Source organism: Sus scrofa, chromosome 17 (assembly GCF_000003025.6).
Source record: "Sus scrofa isolate TJ Tabasco breed Duroc chromosome 17, Sscrofa11.1, whole genome shotgun sequence".
Lineage (NCBI taxonomy): Eukaryota > Metazoa > Chordata > Mammalia > Artiodactyla > Suidae > Sus > Sus scrofa.
The window spans coordinates 34,194,910-34,216,008 of record NC_010459.5 but is presented as its reverse complement, the minus strand read 5'-3'; the positions used below and the strand labels follow the sequence as shown (position 1 = coordinate 34,216,008).

Sequence of the window (21,099 nt, the reverse complement as noted above, 5' to 3'; positions counted from 1 at the left end):
AAGCTCAACTTCCCAGTGCAGGACCCTCAAGCTAGGGAGCCTGATGGAGGGGTGCTCCTTGGAGAAAACCCCTGTGATTGTGATTAACCTCCCATTTTTGAGCTGCCTACCCAGCATTGTAGGTCTATACTCTACCACATCTCTGCCTCTCCTACCTGTCTTTTTGTGCTTCCTTCCTTAGGTCTTTAGTTGTGGGAAATCTCATCTTCTAGATGAGCAGGTCATTCTCATTGGTAGTTGCTCAGTTGCCCTGTAAATAGTTGTAATATTGGTGCACTGTTGGAGATGGTGAGCTCAGGGTCTTCCTACTAAAACCTTGGCCACACCTTTCTCACTTGTTACTCCTTTTCATTACACTTTATATCCTTCTCGACCCCTATGAGTCTGCAATTATTTGACTTTTAAATTTACTGGTTCAGAATTCCCGTCGTGGCTCAGTGGTTAATGAATCCGACTAGGAACCATGAGATTGCGGGTTCGATCCCTGGTCTTCCTCAGTGGGTTAAGGATCCAGCATTGCCGTGAGCTGTGGTGTAGGTCACAGACACGGCTCATATCCCGCATTGCTGTGGCTCTGGCGGAGGCTGGTGGCTGCAGCTCTGATTAGACCCCTAGCCTGGGAACCTCCATATGCTGCGGGTGGGGCCCTAGAAAAGACAAAAAATAAAAAATAAAAAATAATAAATTTACTGGTTCATTGTCTTTTGAACTAGACTATGAGCTCCTTGAGGGCAGGAACCATGTCTGTCTTATTCAAGGCTAGAGACTCAGGGCCCAAAAGAGGGAATGAGACTTAGTGGGTGCTCAAAAAATATTTGGGGAAAGGGGAGGGGTGGGGGAAAAGGGAGATCAGAGAGAGAGAGAAATGGGAGGAAGGAGAAAGGAAGGTCTGGCCGTTCTCCAAGTCCATGAATTATCCACTACGCTGCCTCCACCAAAGAGATGGTTCAGATCAGAGATTAGATCTCAAGTCTCCAACTTGATAACTCAGAACGGCTTTCAATAGAAGGAGAGAATGTGCAGGCAGCAGAGCCAAAATGTGAAAACACCTGTAAGTTCCTAGAGAGCAGTGACCATAGCTTATTTATACTTTTCATTGGAGTGCTGATGTGTGCATAGACTCTGACCCTGAGTGGGTGTCCAATACATGTTCCAAGAATGATTTAAAGGGTGTTTACCTGAAGGAATGCTAAGACAGTCTTGTCTTGGTTTCCCCATTAAATGGGGCAAGCAATTCTGATATCCTCTTTCATGGGGCTGCTGAGAACCTAAGGAATCCATCCTGGAGGAAAGGGACACGGGCAGCCACTTTTCAGTCCTCAGCTGCCTTGGCTGCATCTGTAGCCCTAAACTTCCCAGATGACCCCAGTGGACCAGCCTGCCCCTAGTCCCTGGGCATATCCTTCCTGAGCACTCTTCAGCAAGTGGTCTACATGCCTTTGCCAGCACAGAGTTAATCCCCCAGGGGGCTTCCTCTAATTAAAACCAAAACCGCGACTATAGCTGTACTAAAGCATATGCACATGGTGCTGCTTAAAAGGGACAGATTTATAAGGTGTTAACAACTCCAGAGGCAGCCCTGCCCCAGCACCAGGTGCTACAAATCATCAAAATCAGAACCAAATGAGGCACTGGGACTCAAGATACCATATCCAGTGAGGTCCGCAGGGTGCCTCTAAGAAACTCATGGGGATTATTTGAAATTCACTAAATATGCTCCTGCCACAGGGCCTTTGCACTTATGATGTATACTTAAAGCACAGATTTAAATATGGTTTATGATTTTCAATCCATTGGTCCTAATTGGTCCTCAGATTGTCTCATTTTTGGCCAGTAGGAACCTCTTCAATTTGGCTCCTGAACCTTTTTGATATGTCTCCATTAGTTTTATACATAGCATAACAAAATATTCCAGGCTTTTCTTGTCTTCATTTCCTAACTCAGACCCAGAACAGCCATTTCTCTGAGGAGTCCTGGTTCCTTCTCATGAGAAATGGTGTTTCAAGACCACAGTCTGAATGCTAGGAATGCTCATTGCTTCTGGGCTGGTCATTATTTCTGGACCCAGGAGTGGATAGAGCTACAATATATGTATGTCCAATAGCTCATGGGTTCATACCAGCACTTTCAATCATAACATAGAACTCAGGCTGCTTGACCTCCTTATAACATATTTGTGTCTTTTTTGTTATGCACTGCGAATTCTAGGTCTTAATGTCACAGAGGATGGTAGCAATGGGCCACAATTTGTTGTTTTCTTGATCCCATGCTATATATACTATTGCCATTCATTATAATTCCCGAGAAAAGAGTTTAAATTTTTGCATATGCTATCCCATTCACTTCCCCCCTTTTGTTTATATGAACAGATAATAAATCTTTTCACAGTGTATTCACTTCTTTTTTTGTTTTTTCAGGGCTACACCCACACCATATGGAGGCTCCCAGGCTAGGGGTCTAATCGGACCTCATGGTTCCTAGTCGGATTCGTTTCCACTGCACCACGACCGAACTCCCTATTCACTTCTTTTCAACAATCACCTAATCTTAGTTCTACAAGGAAATATATATTACTTCTCACCATCAATCCTTATTTTGACATCTGTCTACCATGTTCATTTTTGTGGTCTGAAGCTCGTTTTGTAATAGATTGTTCAGGAAAGACTCTTGGAAACGATATTCCCCAAGTTCCTATGTGTTGATAACAGTTTGTACCCTTTGTATTTTTAATTTTTAATACAAAGAGTACAAACTGTTATCAATTTTGATGGATACAAAATCCTTAATTATTGTTTTATTTCCTTCAGTATCTTAAATATGTTGCTCTGGTTTATTCTACCATAAAGTGGTACTCAAAAATTATGGTGAAAACCCAATGTTCTTTCTTTATGTAAGGACTCTTTTTGCCTAGATGCTAAACTTTTCTTTATTTTTCCTCAAAGTCTAAGAATTTTACCGGAATATATTCAGTTGAGGTCTTTATTGTCAAGTATGTTGTGTTCTCTCTCAATATGTAATTTCACATTTGTTTTTTGCTTCAAGAAAGTTTTCTTGAATTGTAGTTTTTAGTATTTATTCTCTTTGGGGATTTTCTGTTTGATTTTCTCTTAGGTACTCCTATTATTATTAAGATTATCTTCTTTGCCTGTTAATATATGCTTTCTCTTGAATTTTTTTAAATTAAATTAAATTTAATTTTATTTTATTTTATTTTTGGTTTTTAGGGCCACAGGTGTGGCATATGGAGCTACAGCTGCTGGCCTATGCCACAGCCATAACAATGCCAGATCTGAGCCACATCTGCAATCCACACCAGATCTTTAACCCACTGAGAGGCGCCAGGGATCAAACCCACATCCTCATGTATTCTAGTCGGGTTCATTTCCGATGATCTGCAGTGGGAACTGCTTAGTTTTCTTCATTTCTTTTTGATTGTTTTAGGAACTTCTCCCTTTTCACTTTCTCTCTTTCTTAAAGTATTATTTATTATGTTGATCCACTCTGTTTCTTCTCGCTTTATTTTTTCAGTAGTGTTTCTTTTATTTCCAAATATAATTTGAGTGTTTGCTAATTCCTAAATAAAATAGTTCATTTGGAAATAGCATATTGTGGTTCTCCTCTGGTTTCTACATACGTTTCTTTGGAATGCTTTCCTTATCGTATGGATATTATTGTCCATATTCCTTTTTATTTTTAATATTTTAAATTTAAAAAAAAATAATAACGTCGCGATTTGACCTCGATGCTTTTCTGAGGCTCATTTTTATGTAAAATTAGTTTACCTGAACATTTAGAAGGAGGCCATTTAGAATAAACCAAGAGTCTAGGTAAGCTTTTCTAAATCCTTTTTTGTTGTTTTTAATGTCCCGAAACATGTGTGCTTTTTAAGCTATTCCGGCTCTGTTGTCCTCTCCTACTTCATTCAGGGCCTTGCTTTTCCTTCATCTCAAAATCATCTCTGTCCCCCGCTCAGTTTCAAATACCTGTTGGCTCTGGGTTTCTCCTCTCTTCAGGCAGGTTAGACACAGGTCGCCTAACTTGGCTTCCTCTGGCACAGACTCGATAGCCACCAATTTAATGACTGAGATGGTTTCCGCACAGTGTGCTGATAGTTCGAGTTAAAAGGAACACTTTGTTACTTAGCTGAGCTGCGAATGTTGGCCACGGGTTTCAGCTTGCTCTCTCTCTGCGCTGACGGTTTTCATGTCGGGGTTTAGGAAGATCCAAAGATGAACTGCGCTTCTATCACTGCTGCCATCGTCCACAATTTTCCCAGGAACATTCAGTGTAGATGGGGTTCAAATTCAAAGCTGGATCTTTCACGCTAAGCTCTAAGGTAAACCACAAAAACAGGCCGTGGAGGTGGAAGTGGCAGTGCTGCGGCGGCTGCTGTTGTCACTATTGTTTTTAAGTACAGAATTTTAAATATTCTCAAGGAGTTGTCAACATTTAACAATAGCAGGTTTTTAAGGACACCTCAGATTTCTGACTTCTCTAGAAAAACTGTAACACTGGGCCTACATTTCTTTTTTCTTTTTTTTTTTTTTCTTTTTTTTTTTTTTTTTTTTTTGTCTTTTTAGGGCTGCACCTGAAGCATGTGGAGGTTCCCAGGCTAGGGGTCTAATCGGAACTGTAGCCTCCGGTCTACACCACAGCCAGAGCAACACCAGATCCGAGCCGCGTCTGCGAACTACACCACAGCTCATGGCATGCCGGATCCTTAACCCGCTGAGTGAGGCCAGGATCGAACCTGCGTCCTCATGGATATTAGTCAGATTCATTTCCGCTGAGCCACACAGGAACTCCAGGCCTACATTTCAACATGTCCACAGTGGTCTGGAGGGCACGGTGCTGACCCATTCAGAGGGTATATGAATTTCTTGCAGCTGCTTGTAACAAAGTACCATAAACTGGATGGCTGAGAACAATAGAATTTATTGTCTCACATTCTGGTGGCCAGAAATCTGAAAGCAAGGTGTCAGCAGGGTCATGCTCCCCTTGAAAGTGCTAGGGAAGTGTCTGTTCCAGTCTTCTGTCCTATATTCTGGTAGTCCCTTGGCTTGTGGCAGCAAATTCCATCTTCACTTGGCGTGTTTTACCTGTGTCCAAATTGCCATATTCATAAAGAAGGACACTGGTCATACTGAAGAAGGGCCCACCTCACCCTAACTTGACTAATTGCATCTACAATGACCCTGTTTCTAAATAAAGCCATATTCTGAAGTATTTAGGGTTAAGACTTCAACCTGTGAATTTGGGGGTAGATACACTTCCACCTACAAGACTGGGTTCCTCCACTTGCTCTCTGGGAGAAAATCCATGGACCCCAAGGTCCCTAGAGGCCCCAGAAAAATTCAAACTAAAGCCCATGTCTCTCTGACCTTTGCAGGGAAACATGCTCCTATGGAGAGCGGTTGTCCTGTCTGTGTTTCTCCAAGGTTGTTTGGAGGGCCCCTGATTGGCCTGTTTCAAAACCAGATGGGGAGAGATCTGCAAATGGAATTGACAAGGGAGGAGGCGCCGGCAGGCATGGATAGCTTTCTTTTCCTATGAAACTAAGCCCACACTACAAATGCACCTCACGTCACTTGGTTTTCTTCGATACAGCCCAATGAATCAAACCCAGAAAGGGCAAAGGATCCAGCCAAGGTCACTCAGAAAGAGGAGGAATGCTGGACCCCTCCTGCATCCAAGTCACAGTCCAGAGGCATCACATAATATGAATCAGCCTCAAAGTATGAACTCTAGAAGAGAGCTTTGGCAGGGCCATCCTGGACAGACCTGAGACCTTGGTGATGTTTGTTTCAAACCATCCCTGTTTCCTCAAGTTTATCATCCAGCTGAACTGCCCATATGTGCCCTCTGCCGCAATGGGATGCTATCTGAGGTACTGTATCCCCATGGTATGGTTTTGGCCAGATCCACCAACATCTGCACTTTCATTGATTCCATATTTGTCTTTAGATTTCTTTTTGTCTTTATGTAAGCAAATATCTTTAAATGTATTCAAGTTGATGTACTTAAAATTGTTTAAAAAATCATATCCCAACTCTAAGTGGAAAAGCAGCATCGATCCCTTGCTATGACCAGAAGTATCTATAAAGGAAATACTTTAGAACTATGTTGTTAAGTGCTTGCTAGATACTCTTTCCTGCCTGAAAAATTTGCACCTGTGGCATGTTCTCCCTTTGTTAAAAAGTGATAGGCAAGTGTCAGATGTTGAAGACATCTCCTGGGACTTCCTTCTTAAAGATATTAGAAGGACTAATGAAGGCTTAGAAATGGAATAACACTCCCCCTGTGTGCTTTTCAGAGTCCTGCCTGAGCCCTGCCTAGGTTACCCTGGGCTCACCCATGGCGCTCCATGCGCACGTGGGGAAACACTGACAACAGTAGGAAAAGAACTAGAGGAAGAATTCCCTGATGCCATGAACTCACTTCCCTGTATCAGTCAGCAGTTGACATATAACAACCACCCCAAAGCTCAGTTACTTGAACCGTTTATTACTGTGTCGCATGCATCGGTGGGTCAGCTGGAACTCTGCTCATTTTGGCTGGGCTTGATCATGTGACTGTGGGTTGGTTGGGAGGTTGCTCAAGACTGGGCGTGGCCAGGGCACATGAGCTGGAGCAGCTCTGCTCAGTGTTTCTCATGTTCCTCCCGTGGCAAGAACTCATTCTTCTCATGGTTTTGGCAAACAAACAAGACAGCAGGTGGAAACATGAGCAGCTTCAGAAGACCTAGGCACATTCTCGCTTCTACTTCATTTTATTGGCCAAAACAAGTTACATGGCTTACTGTAGAGTCAACATTTTTTTTTTTTTTTTTTTTTTTTTGCACCTTAGGGCTGCATTTGCAGCATATGTAAGTTCCCAGGCCAGGGGTCGAACTGAAGCTGCAGCTGCCGGCCTAGGCCACAGCCACAGCAACACAGGATCTGAGCAGAATCTGCAACCTACACCACAGCTCACGGCAACGCTGGATCCCGACCCACTGAACAAGTCCAGGGATTGAATCCGCATCCTCACAGATACTATCAGATTCTTTTCCACTCGCCACAATGGGAACTCCTGGTCACCTCTTTCATGGGAGGAACTGCAAAGGGCATAGGTACAGGGGGAGCTGAAAAACTGGCACCAATAATGCAGTTTCCCACAATAATGTAATTGCTTGCATTACTTTTTTATACTAATTTTGTCATTTGTAAGAAAATGGCATGGGACTATAGTTATCAGGTTTTCAGCCTTTTCACCCTCAGGGATTCTTTTTTTTTTTTTTTTCTCTACAGGTCTAAATTCTGGAAGAATTTTATGTCTTAAGTAAACTGGCTCTGTTAAGGTCCAATACCTTTTAAGTTTTTTGAAATAGTGCTATCTCCTGGAATTTCAATTTTGAAACCACTGGATTAGCTCTTCTTTACATTTCTAACATTCCATTTATCCAAGAGTCTACAAATCTATTAAACGATTATTCTATGACTCTATGCTTTTAAAATATTCAAAATTCTAGTATTTTTTGTTTGTTTTAGAGTTCTAGGACTTGAAAACTAGTCAATGAAACTTCAGTTCCAAGGAGTCTGTGTTTGTATTTCTAAGGTTCTCTGATTTGCTTCCAAGATTCAAAGACTATATGCTAGCACATCTTAAAATATTAACTGAAAAAATTTCCCCCTGCACTTTTTATACCCCTTGTCCTGTTTCTTCATGCGGGATAAAGTCTATTTTAGTGAAAGTTCCATGTGCACTTGAAAGGAAAATGTATTCTGCTGTTGTTGGGTAAAGTACATTCAGTTAAATATTGTTATTTAATGGTGTTGTTCATTCTATAACCTTGCTTATTTCATGTCTACTAATTCTACTGATGACTGAGAGAGCTGTATTAAAGTCTTCAGTAATAATTGTGGGTTTGACTATTTCACCTTTCAGGGTCCTTTTTTTTCTTTTTCTGGACATATGCATACACACTTTAGGATTTCCTTCCTTCCTTCCTTCCTTCCTTCCTTCCTTCCTAGGGCCACACGTGCAACATATGGAAATTCTCAAGCTAGGGGTCGAATTGGGGCTGGAGCTGCTCACACATGCCACAGCCATGCCTGATCCCAGGGAAATCTGCAGCCTACACCCCAGCTCAAGGCAATGCTGGATTCTTAACCCACTGAGCAAGGCCAGGGGTTGAACCTACATCCTCATGGATACTAGTCAGGTTCTTAACTCCCCGAGCTACAATGGGAACTCCTGTTTTGTCTTTTTAGTGAATAGATCCACTTGTGGTTTTTAATATAGCTCTTCAGGAGTTCCCGTCATGGAGCAGTGGTTAACGAATTCGACTAGGAACCATGAGGTTGCGGGTTTGATCCCTGCCCTTGCTCAGTGGGTTAACGATCCGGCGTTGCCGTGAGCTGTGGTGTAGGTTGTAGACGCGGCTCGGATCCAGCGTTGCTGTGGCTCTGGTGTAGGCCGGTGGCCACAGCTCCGATTCGACCCCTAGCCTGGGAACCTCCATATGCCGCGGGAGCGCCCAAAGAAATAGCAAAAAGACAAAAAAATATATATATATAGCTCTTCAAATAGTTATTTTTAAAGGCTGTTCTATAGATTGTGTAGACGATATACCTGTCATAGTCATTTAGAGCTAATATTTTATGACTTCAAGTGGAGTGTAGACCTTACTAGCATAAGTCTGTTTACCATCCTCTTTATGTTACAGTTGTCTTATATCTACGTACACTGAAATTTTCATCAGGCAATATTCAGACATATTTTCACTTATAACTATTTTTACTCAGATGCATACATTTTGTGACCCATTATTACCATTTATGTTGCCTTTTTTTTTTCCTTCCCTGGGCCAGGGATTGAACCTGAGTCACAGCAGTGACAACATGGGATCCTTAGCTACCAGGCTAGCAGGAAACTCCTATGTTGCTCTTTCTTTGTTTCTGATCTTCCAAATTTTCTTCTATTTCCTTCTGTTTGGAAAATCTCCTTTAGCAATTATCTTAGAGTAGGTCGCTGGCTATGAATTCTCTTAGTTTTCTTTCACTTAAGAATGACTATTCCACCTTCATTCCTGAAGGGTATTTTCACTAGATACAGAATTCTAGGTTGATGCTCTTTTCTTTCAGCATCTTAGATATGTTGTCCCACTTCCCTCTCCTCTTCATGGCTTCCAATGTAAAATCTGCAGCCAAAAATGTAGGAAAAAGTGTTATGGGGGGTGTTGGATAGTCAATAAAAACAGTGTGGTATTTCTCTGAATCTTGTATTACTTACAGTATTTTTAAAAATTATTACAGCTTTTAAAAACTTGTAGTTTATGGAGTTCCCATCGTGGCTCAGTGGAAACGAACATGACTAGTATCCAAGAGGTTCGATCCCTGGCCTCGCTCAGTGGGTTAAGGATCTGGCATTGCCGTGAGCTGTGGTATAGGTCGCAGACGTGGCTGGGATCCAGCCTTGTGTGGCTGTGGTCTAGGCTGGCAGCTACAGCTCCGGTTTGACCCCTAGGCTGAGGACCTCCATATGCTGCAGGTGTGGCTCCAGAAAGACAATAAAGAAAGAAAGAATAAAAATAAAAATTTGTGTTTTATTTTCATTTTCTTCTCTCATTCTAAATAAATGTTCACATTCCTACCTAAATGCAAGCTCATAATTTCCTTTTCTTCTTCTTAAAGAGGGTCATCTGTAATGGTATAAGCTTTAGACGTCACAAAAACGAGATCTTGTCCTGCTTCCGCCCTCCACCTTTGCCCTCTATCCCTTCGAGAAAATGCCAAGGTGAAAAAAAAGCAGCCATGAATGGAGTCCCAGCCAGATCCTTCTTGGCCTAGTTCAGGAGCTGAAACATTCTGCAGGAAGAGCCTAGGCAGACAGCTCTGAGTAGCCCCCTTCCGATTTCTGCAGGTCAGAGAATTAAGGGGAGCCAGATGGTGACACAGGTGAGGCATCCAGAGCCAGCAGGCCCGGCTGAAGATCAGAATGAGGAGGGCACGGCAGGAGCAACTGGCATGGCTGCAGGACTAGAGGCAAGATATATAGGACCAGATTCTTCCTCCGTCCTGGGATTGTGTGATGGCCTCAGGATTTAGACATAACCCAGCAGGGAAGAAGATTAAACTGAGATTTCAACCTCAATCTCTACTCCTCCTCCCTTCTCCCATCTCTGCCCAGCCATCCAGTTCTTCCCACTGCTTCTCCCAGGATGGGCCAAGCCCACCCCAGCCCAGCCGCAGGGCCTTTGCACTTTCCCTTCCCTCATCCAGATGGACCCTCTTCTCTGATCTTCATGGCCTTCCTCCCTCACATCTTCCAGGTCTCTCCCAGGACATGTTCTCTGACCACCCTATACAAAATAACATTCTTTGGAGCTCCCTTCGTGGCTCAGTGGTTAATGAATCCGACTAGGAACTATGAGGTTTCAGGTTCGATCCCTGGCCTTGCTCAGTGGGTTAAGGATCCGGCATTGCCGTGAGCTGTGGTGTAGGTCACAGATGTGGCTCAGATCCTGTGTTGCTGTGGCTCTGGCGTAGGCCAGTGGCTATAGCTCCGATTCGACCCCTAGCTGGGGAACCTCCATATGCCGCGGGTTTGGCCCTAAAAAAGACAAAAACAAACAAACAAAAACAAAATAACACTCCTTCTTCATCAATACCTATTCCTTCCCTCTGCTGGTTTTTTTTTTGTTTTTTTGTTTTTTTTTAATCAAAGCACTTATCACCACTTATGACATCCTATCATGGGGTATTTTTTGTTTGTTTGTTTTTTTATTTTCATCTGTGCCTTCCATTGGAATGTACATTAAACTTCATGGTGGCAGAAGTTTTTATCTGACACATCATGGTTAGATTCCTACCCCCTCTAAAAAAAAAGAAAATACCTAGTACATAGAGGCCCTTGATAAACTTTTGTTGAATTAATTAATTAATTGTCTTTGCTCCCTGTATTAGCAGGAGCTAATAAATTAAGTTTGGGCCACGAAAAATAAAGTTATAGTTCCTGGAATTTTTACCCGGCTCAACTATGCTTTGTGCAAAGATAGATTGACTTTTAAGAGCCTTGTTGGTTGTACGAGTCTATAATCTGCCCTGTATTTGTTTCTAAGATTCTATATTACCCTGATTCTTTATGTCTGTGTCAAGGATCTTGGAAATTCTGGCCTCACCCTGAAATATAAAGCCAGATCTTAATCACTCCAAGATGTACAGGATAAGCCAAGGGCACCCAGCTTGATTTCACGTAGAAGTTCCAGCTTGGAGGATAATTGGAAAGATTATCACCAGGAAATTGTTTACAGGACAAGCAAACTCCAGACACAGCCATCACCACCCCCAGCCCCTGCCTGGTTTTTATTTCACATAAACAGTTTTCTGAGCGGACAAAAGGGTAGAACCCTGCCTGGTCTGGTGGGTTCATGGAACAAAAATGGGGTACCCATAGAAGTCAGGGATACACCAGCCATCATGAGGAAGGAAAAATCCTTAGGTGTGGGGCACCTCACAAGGGGATAGGATGGTCCAGTCCCAGGGCCACCACACCCATATGCCCATTAGGACCAGACAGGTGACCTAAACAAGCAGATCTAGCCATGTGGAGGCCATGGTAGATAGGAGACCCGTATACCTTCTCAAAAGGGCAGTTCTGACCAGTTTTTGCCAATGAGGGATGCCAACATGGCCAGATTTTCTGATTTCTCTTTTGCCCAAACCCCAAATTTGTATGTGAAATCTCCCAATTTTAAAAGCTGGCAACAGAATCAAAAAATTTTAAAGCACAATTTTCTAGTGAGTATTTCCACCTAACAGTGACTCCAAATTTAGTGACGTAAAGCAACCATTTCATTATGTCCACAGATTCCTTGTGTCAAAAGTCTGGACAGGGCACTGTGGGGACAGCTTGACTCTGCTCCATGATGTCTGGGGCTTCAGCTGGGAAGATTCAAATGGCTGGGGCTAGAGTCATCTGGAGGCTTCTCTGCTGGTGCCTGGACTGGGATGACTCAAAGGCTGGGACTGTCCACTGGAGCGCTTACACGTGGCTTCTCCATGTGGCTTGAGCTTCTCACAGCATGTGGCTGGGTTCCGAGACAGAGTATCCAGAGAGTGAGGACTGCAAGAGAGCCAGGTGGAAGCTGCATGGCCTTGTGTGATCTAGTCTCTAGTCCCCTAGCGGGACTTCCAAAATGCTCTAGTGGTGAAAGCAGCCACAGATCCACCTGGATTCCAGGAAAGGGGTACATAGACCCCCACCTCTTGGTGAGAGGAGGTCAAAGTCTTGCAAAATAGGTCTGCAGGCTGGATTTGGCTAGAACATTGCCAGCAGCATCACCAAAGGGCAGAGGTGAATAAAGATCCAGCTTATATAGTGAAGTGAAGACTAGTAGTGACTGCCCCAAGCATAGCTACGACTGAGGAGCCAAGCATAGAGGGGTGCCTGCCTGGGTGGGTCTCCCCTGCAACAGACAGCCACAGGAGACTGCTGGTCCAGACCCTAATCCAGGCCCCATGATGGTTCCTGGCCAAGATCACCCTTTCCCCTGTCCACAGACTCGGGCCCATCAAGCCACTGCTGACCCCAGAATGCATCCTCAGCACAGCCAAGTCACCCACTTCACCATGGACCCAATCGTTTCCCCCCTGTCTCTCCCTCTCTAGGAGGATCTTTAAGTCCTTGGACTTGAAAGGCTTATCCCACCCTTTTTCTAACTTTAGTGCCTTTGACTTAAGCGCCTCTTGTGGGCCCAAGTACTCCCAAAGGGGAAATACCTTCCTTATGGATCATCTTCTCAAAGGCAATCCCCTGGGGTCCTGCAGCGGAGGCGTGAGCATGGACTTCCTGCCAAGCGTTGTGCTGGTTGCTTTACATCTGCTCTTACCTGTAATACTCCCAATGACTCTGTGAAGCAGTTGTTTCTGTTTAAGAGATGAGCAAACCAAGTGTCACAGAAAGTCCACAACTTGCCCAGGGTCACCAAGGCAAGTAAGTGGGTTCATACCAGGGGGAACCATGAGATTGATTCTGCAGCACAGGAGTGCAGGACAAGAGACGACCAGCCTGCTTAGAGTGGAACATGTGGGTTCAGGAAGAATGAGGTGGGCCAGATAGGGCCAGACTATGAAGAGTCTTGCAAACCCCATGAAGAATTCTCAATTTGAATGGCAGGATGCCATTCAAAATTCTTGAGCTGAGGGGTGACTCGACTCTACTAATTAAGCCTAGTGATGATGCAAGCAATTCCTTACAAAGTGTTTTATTTTGCAGATTGTTTTTCCATGCATTTGCTCATTTGATTCCCACCCATGTGGTTAGGCTCCCCATTTGCCATATAAGCAAAGAGTCCTGGAAATTATAATAAGCCAAAAATACTAGTAGCAAAGCCAAAACCAGAATACCGTCTTCCTGACTCCATACCCTAGTCAGGGGCAGTGGGAACTGCATAATACAGTGGACATAGGCCATTCTGGCTACCCAGCATCATTCCCCTTTAGCCCCTTTCCCCTCTGGGATCTCTCCCTCCTACCTCTCCTTCCAAAGGATGTTCTAGTGGTGCTGCCAATCATGTGGTCCTATGGGGGTGGGCACCAGGCCAGGCTGACCAATTAGAATCCTTCTCAAGGATTAACATGGGTGCTAAGGGAGAGAGAATCTCAGTGATTTTTCTGGGTTGGTAACAGTGAGGACCATAGAAACCTGGAGACTCTGGCAACTGTTTACTCTCATCTGGGGAGTGCTGCTTGAGAAAGAAGCCAGCAGAGAGGACAACTGGACTGAGAGGTAGAGGGGGGTGATGGCCCCAGTGACACCAGTGAGAGCCGCCTGGTTCAGCCGTGGCTTGGCCTCTCAATTGTCAGCCACTCTGACTTGCTTTTCTTTCACTCATAACTAAAGAAGCCATGACACACAGATGTGGGAGTAAGACAGATTTGGGTCCTCTCTGAACCTCAGTTTCTGCATCTGTAAAATGGGAATAATCAAAATAACACTTTCTGGAGATTTAAACATACTTCACAAACTATAAAGTTGTGAAAAAGAAAGAAAAGAAGAGAAAGGTAAAAAGCAAGTTATAATGGGAAAGAATAAAGATTACTGCCATTTTTAAAACAAACAACCCATCAAAAAAATGGGCAGAAGATCTAAACAGATAAATCTCCAAAGAAGACATACAGATGGCCAAAAAACATGTGAAAGGATGTTCAATGTCACTAGTTATTAGAGAAATGCAAATCAAAACCACTATGAGATACCACTTTATACCGGCCAGTATGGACATCATCAAAAAGTCTACAAACAATAAATGCTGGAGAGGGTGTAGAGAAAAGGGAACCCTAGTACACTGATGGTGGGAATGTAAATTGGTGCAACCGCTGCAGAAAACAGTATGGAGATTCCTCAGAAAACTAAAAATAGAATTACCATTTGATCCAGCAATCCCACTCCTGGGCATCTATCCAGATAAAACCATGACTCGAAAAGATACACGTACTCCAATGTTCATTGCAGCACTCTGTACAATAGCCAAGACATGGAAACAACCTAAATGTCCATCGACAGAGGAGTAGATCAAGAAGATGTGGTATATATACACAATGGAATATTACTCAGCCATTAAAAGGAAAGAAATAACAGGGTTTGCAGCAACATGGATGAACCTAGAAATGATTATGCTAAGGGAAGTCAGTCAGACAATGAGACACCAACATCAAATGCTATCACTTACAGGTGGAATCTAAAAAAAGGACACAATGAACTTCTTTGCAGAACAGATTCTGACTCACAGACTTTGAAAAACTTATGGTTTCCAAATGAGACAGTTTTGGGGGGTGAGGGGATGCATGAGGATTTGGGATGGAAATGCTATAAAATTTGGTTGTGATGATTATTGTACAACTGTAAATGTAATTGAGTAATAAAAAATCCTATGTAATTTTTTAATTATTGCTATTTCCAAATAATATAATTATCCTCACAGAAATTTCAACCTGTAGGTGTAACATTAGAACTCTTAAGAGAGCTCAGCAAAGTTATTGGATAGAGGATCAACAGTCAGAAACCAGTAGCATTTCTGTATTCCAGCAATGACAAATTTTAAAAAACTTTCTTAAGCACCTTGTTCACCTTAGCCACAAAATCTGTAAGTTCTCCAGAATAAATCTAATGGGAGATGTGCGAAACCTCTGTGGAGGAACCTCTAAGTCTGTGCTTGAAGGACATGAAAGAAGGCCTAAGTAATTGGTGAAAGACAGCAAGTTCAGAGAGGGGGAAGGCACAATATGGGAAATATGGCAATTGTTCCCCAAATTTAATTTACAAATATAATACAATTCTGGTCAAAATCCCAGTAGGCTTTTTCACTGAACTGGACAACTTATTCCTACAGTTTATGTTGGAAAATAAATAATAGAATTACAAAGCCTAAAAAAGGAGGACTCAACCTACAAGACAACAAGACCCACTCACTCTAAGGTTATAGTTAAGAAACCATGAAATAACAAATACAGATTCATTGTTACGCACCCCATTGTAAAAGTCCTTTTGGGGTTAGTGAACAATCTAAATTAATCCGTATTTTAAAAGAGGGTGGCTCCTTTCAAAAGGACAGAGTGCACAGTTTTCTTGTTCACAAAGCTCTTGCTCTCTCTCTCCTGTAAGAGGACTGTACTTCCTGTGCTGTTGACATCAGGCCTGGCCTTGTCACTTTCTTTGGACAAAGATTTGTGAGCTTGAGTGATGAAATTAATGCCTCTTCTGAGCAGAGGCTTGAAGAGTCATCGCATGTCTCCACCGTGGTCCACCCCCTTCCACCAGAGCTGCCCATCCCAAATAGGGTCTCTGGGTCCAGCTGGGTCCTAGAAGGAAGGGGTTACTGTAGACAGAGATGCAGCCAACCTGGGTGTAGGATGAGCAAGAAATAAACCTTTGCTGTCATAAACTAGTGAGATTTTATGTTTGTTACCTCAGCATAACTTCGAGAAGTTGACTGATGCAGAAATCTAACTAATGAATTGACAAAAATGTTTGTCCTTTATTAGAATATAAATGGCATCTTTTTATAAGTAGTATGTGGATGCTTTACACTGGTTTCTCATCAGAAATTCTAACAAACAAAAACATTCCCTCAAATATTTACAAGGATTTATATTTTTCAAGACATTTGAGGAAATATTGTAGGCCACTGTCTCCCATGATGAAATCCATGCCTTATTTTAGGATATTGAGACTGCAAAGTAGGGAGTTCCCATTGTGTCGCAGTGGTTACAAACCCAACTAGTATCCATGAGGATGTCGGTTCGATCCCTGGCCTTGCTCAGTGGGTTAAGGATCTGGTGTTGCCATGAGCTGTGGTGTAGTTCACAGATACGGCTTGGATCCTGTGCTGCTGTGGCTGTGGTGTAGGCCGGCAGGTACAGCTCCAATTCGATCACTAGCCTGGGAACTTTCATATACTGCAGGTGAAGCCCTAAAATGCAAAAAAAAATAAAAAATAAAAATAAAAGAGAGAGAGAGACTGCAAAGCCTTGCGCTAAGGAAAACTGCATTGATTTGTTTCTCCAAATCATTTGATGCCAGAACCCTTAGCCTGTCTCTTAACATATCATGAGAGTTTGGGTCACAGGTTTTTCTTAAAATGATACTTTTCCTCTTTCGCTTTACATATATCATATCACTTACACATTATAATAACCTATTTGAGAGCAACGACATTACCCCCATTTTACTGCTGAGACAATGAAGGCACAGAGAGGCAAACTGACTTGTTCGAAAAAAACCATGGCCAAAAAAGGGTGGAGCTAGGGCTTGAATCCAAGTCTGGAAACAAGACTGAGCTCTTCGCCCACCTCACTTCCTCTTGCCTCCAAAATCACCTCCTGGCTCTGGAGCTAATGGTTGATGCTGCCAGATCCACCGAATCCAGGCCTCTCCATTCCTTTCTCACTCAGGGCTTCCTTCCTGCTACCATCTTTATATCTCTTCTTCATCCTTAAGCCTTCTTTGAGGCTTAGCTCATGACCTCTCCTCCAAGAAGCCTTCCTTGACTACTCCTCTCTCTGACTTTATGAAAATAAAGAGTGGGAGTTCCCATTATGGTGCAGTGGAAACGAATCCAACTAGGAACCATGAGGTTGCGGGTTTGATCCCTGGCCTCGTTCAGTGGGTTAAGGATCCAGCGTTGCCATGAACTGTGGTGTAAGTCACAGACACGGCTTGGATCTGGTGCTGCTGTGGCTCTGGGGTAGGCCGGTGGCTACAGCTCCAATTAGACCCCTAGCCTGGGAACCTCCATATGGTGCTGCTGTGGCCCTAAAAGAACAAAAAGACAAAAAAAAAAAAAAAAAGAAAGAGAGTGGAGCAGAACATGTCCCTGAGATTTAAATTCTCAGACACCCACTTGGATCTGAATCAAAAACTATGGGGATAAGACCCAGCTGTCTGGGTTTTAACAAGCCCTCTTAGTAAGATACTGATGACTTCAAGTTTAAGAATCACCAGTCCATGCTGACTACTTTGGTTCCTTTCCCCTGACCAGCAATTAGTGGAGGAGGAGATGCTGGATGAAATTCTGGAGATGTGAGGCAAATCTGCAGAGAGGGGGCTTCTGGGAAATTTTCTCATTCTTAATAAAAGACATAGGATGAAAGGCTCTACCCATTAAGATGCTTTGGGTTTCAAACTGTGGAAAATACAGCTAACAGGAGCATAAATAAATAGGGATTTTATTCTCACTTTCAAAAAATCGAGAGCTGGAGTTTCCTTGCATTGCAGCATATTAGGGATCTGTCATTGTCACTGCAGTGGCTCGGGTCATTGTGGTGGTACAGGTTTGATCTCTGGTCCAGGAACTTCCACATGCCGCAGGCATGGCAAAAAAAAAAAAAAAAAAAAAAAAAAAAAAAAAAAAAAAAAAAACTAGAGCTAAGCAGTGTCTAGCTTTGGCTTGATGGCTCTGCAATGTCTGTGAATCTCTTAGCGTTTCCCTCTGACACAAGAAGGCTGCCACAGATCGAGTGTCGCATCATATTCCAGGCAGAAGGAAGAAGTGGGGAAGGCTGCTGCAAGCATGTCTCTCTTTTAGGGAAAAGTGGAGGCTTCCCAGAAGCCCCAGGAGGCTTCCATGGATGTCTCGATTGGGCAGAATTGGCCATGTGGGCACCTTTGGCAGCAAGGGAGCCTGGGAAAGTGGGTATTTGGGTTTTCCAACCTCTATGATGAAGACAGGAAGAGAAGGCTTGGGAATGATGTGAGGCGAGAAATCAGCAGTGTCTTCCTTGCTGAGCTGAGTTCTAGCTGCTCACAGCTGAAAAACTTCCTCACAGGAAGTGGCACAGTAGGTGGCAGACGTCAGGCCCAGGGTGGGTTTTCAAACTAAATGAGGCTCTGGGCTGACAGGATTTCTCCAACATACCTTCCTCTTCTCTTATTTTACTGTCTTTGTTTTCCACAAAATCATTCCTCTTCGATATGCGAAGAATGGGCCCTTGGAATTTACCACAGCCAACAGGGTAAAGCAGTTTGGGTTCTGAGGCAGGAGAGACCCAGGGCTAACTTCTGGTCTGTCACTTCCATGCTGTGTGACATTGGGCAAGTGGCTGCACCTCTCTGAGCATCCGTTTCTTCATCTGTGGCATGGAGCTAATAAGAGCCCCTGTCTCCCCTCAGGGAGGTACAGGGATAAAATGAGATTAACAACATAAAGCAACGAGCTCCATGCCTGTTACTAAGGTAGGTGCTCGCTGAACTGGTGGCTATTGTCACTCTTATCAATTATTTTAGCACAATCCTACTGCTGTGGCGTTGAAGACAATGCTGTTCAGACATCAGGCCAGAGAAAATTAGTAGGCAGGATTCTTAGTACACCTCCTTTGAGAACGGCCTTAATGAAACGCAGAACGAAATTCTTATTAGCACATTGGTCATTTCCATGTAAACGAGCATCATCCTAAGCGCGAAAGTGGTGCCCTGAGTGTAAGGCGAAGAAGATGCCGACCCCCTCAACCCCTTCTTCAGCAGCCCCTAGTGAGAGGGGAGGGGAGGTCAGTGACTGTCCCTCTCCCAGGATGGAGATGGCCGGCATTTTGAGCTGCCCTCCGTGCTTCCTGACATTTGTGGTTTAATCAAGCCCCATTAATCCCTCCCAGTTTCAAAGCCCAGCACAGGAACCACAAACTCCCACAGCCTCTGACGGGAATTGTGTGGCTAAAGCCAAGGGGAACTCTTTGAAAGGTAATTAGTGTCCTTTGAATCCAAGGCCCTTTGATTTGGCTTCCTGGCTTTAAATGGTCACAGGAGATTTTGCAGCAAGGGGGATAAACAAGAAGGCAGCAACAAGAGCCCCTTCCCGGGGCCTTCTTGTCTGCCTCTCAAGTCTCGCTGTGGCCTGAGAGAGGACACCAGCGAGCATGGTCAAGGGTGGATAAGTGGCTGAGGGGGCGTTCATTCATTGGTTCATTCATTCAGGTTCACAGATGTCTGTGCTGGGCACGGTGCTAAGCCCTGGGTATGCAGGTTTCATCAATCATTCCTTCATTTGTAGCATCTCTGTGTCAGACACTGAGCCAGGCCCCGCGGCTATAAGCTTATTGTTTCGTGAAAGAGGCACAAATAAACAAGTCCATAAATAAAAGTAATTCCTTTTGAGAATAAAATACCAAGAACTAAATCAGGTTCCTTCAGCAAAGAGCAGAAGGGGTGTTTTTACAATGGGGAGTTAGGGAAGGCAGAGCAATATTGAGAGCAGTACTGGGAGGCAGCAAGATACATATAAGCCAGTTATTTAATACAGGGCTGTAGGAGATGAGGGATTAATAGAGGCGTCTACTGGTTGCCATGGAAACCCACGGGCCACATTCAGATCAGCTCTCTTTGAGGAAAGCTTTCTTAGGAAAGGAGTTAATACACACTAGGCACAGCTCTTGTAACAACCTGGAGTCTTAAACCACAAAGGTGGGTTTTTTTCTCAATAATTCTAGCCTGGCTTGGCTGTGGCTCTGCTCACACCATCATCCTGACTCCAGACCCAGTTGCTGTGGCAGAGGGAAGAGAGAATTCTGGAGAGTCTTGAACCTGCCTTTAAGTGCTCTAGCCTGGAAGAGACATGTGTTACTTGTACCCACAACCCACTGACCAGATATTGTCACGTGGTCCCAACTCAACCACAAGGGGACTATGAAATACTATCCTACCACATAGCCAGGAGAACCACACAAGCTTGGTGAACAAAGCTAAGGACAACCTCAGCAGGTGACTGTGGACGGAGCCTTGTGGCAGAGAAGCAGGACGTGAGAATTGTAGATGGAGGGAGAAGAATGTGCAAAGGCAGAGAGACCTAAAAGAGTCTGGAGTGTTTAGGTAGCTAGAGGACTGGTAGGGCTGGAATAGAACTGGAAAGGTAGTCACAAAACTCTATGTGAAGGTTTTACCATATGATATCACTTATATCTGGAATCTAATATATGGCACAAAAGAACCTTTCCAAAGAAAAGAAAATCATGGACTTGGAGAATAGACTTGTGGTTGCCAAGGGGGAAGGGGAGGGAGTGGGAGGGACTGGCAGCTTGGGGTAAACAGATGCAGAATGTAGCCTTCGGGATGATTAGCAATGGGGGATTAGCTGGGTAGCACTGGGAACTCTGTCTAGTCACTTATGATGGAACACTTAATGTGAGAAAAAAGAATGTATATATGTATGTGTAACTGGGTCACCATGCTGTACAGTAGAAAAAAATATATGTATAAATAAATGATTAAAAAAGAAAAAAAGCTCTATTTGATGGGTATTATTGCCTCTATGTTTGAGATGAGAAAATAGAGGATACAACTGATGAGTGGTAGAGCTGGTATTTGAACCCACGTGGTCTGATCCCAATGTCTGAATTCTTAATCTCTCTGCATATTGTCTTTAGTTTAGGGAGGGGCCAGATTACAAAAGATCCTCAAGGCCAAAAGAGATTGGCTTCACTGGCCAGGGAGTAATATTTACAAGGTGTGGTGTGGCTGTACTCGTTTAAAATACATATACAGGAGTTCTCTGGTGGCTCAGTGAATTAATGATCCAATGTGGTCACTGCTGTGGCTCAAGTTCGATCCCTGGCCCAGGAACTTCCACAT

The 21,099-nt window shown here is 43.6% G+C and overlaps 1 long non-coding RNA gene across 1 annotated transcript in view; it reads right to left on the bottom strand.

Moving 5' to 3' along the window:
- Positions 10,691-21,099, bottom strand: part of LOC102164496 — a 40,518-nt gene continuing 30,109 nt past the window's right edge. Inside the window, exon 3 of the long non-coding RNA XR_001302079.2 lies at positions 10,691-12,908. This is a non-coding gene — a long non-coding RNA (uncharacterized LOC102164496). The remainder of the gene's footprint in view (positions 12,909-21,099) is intronic.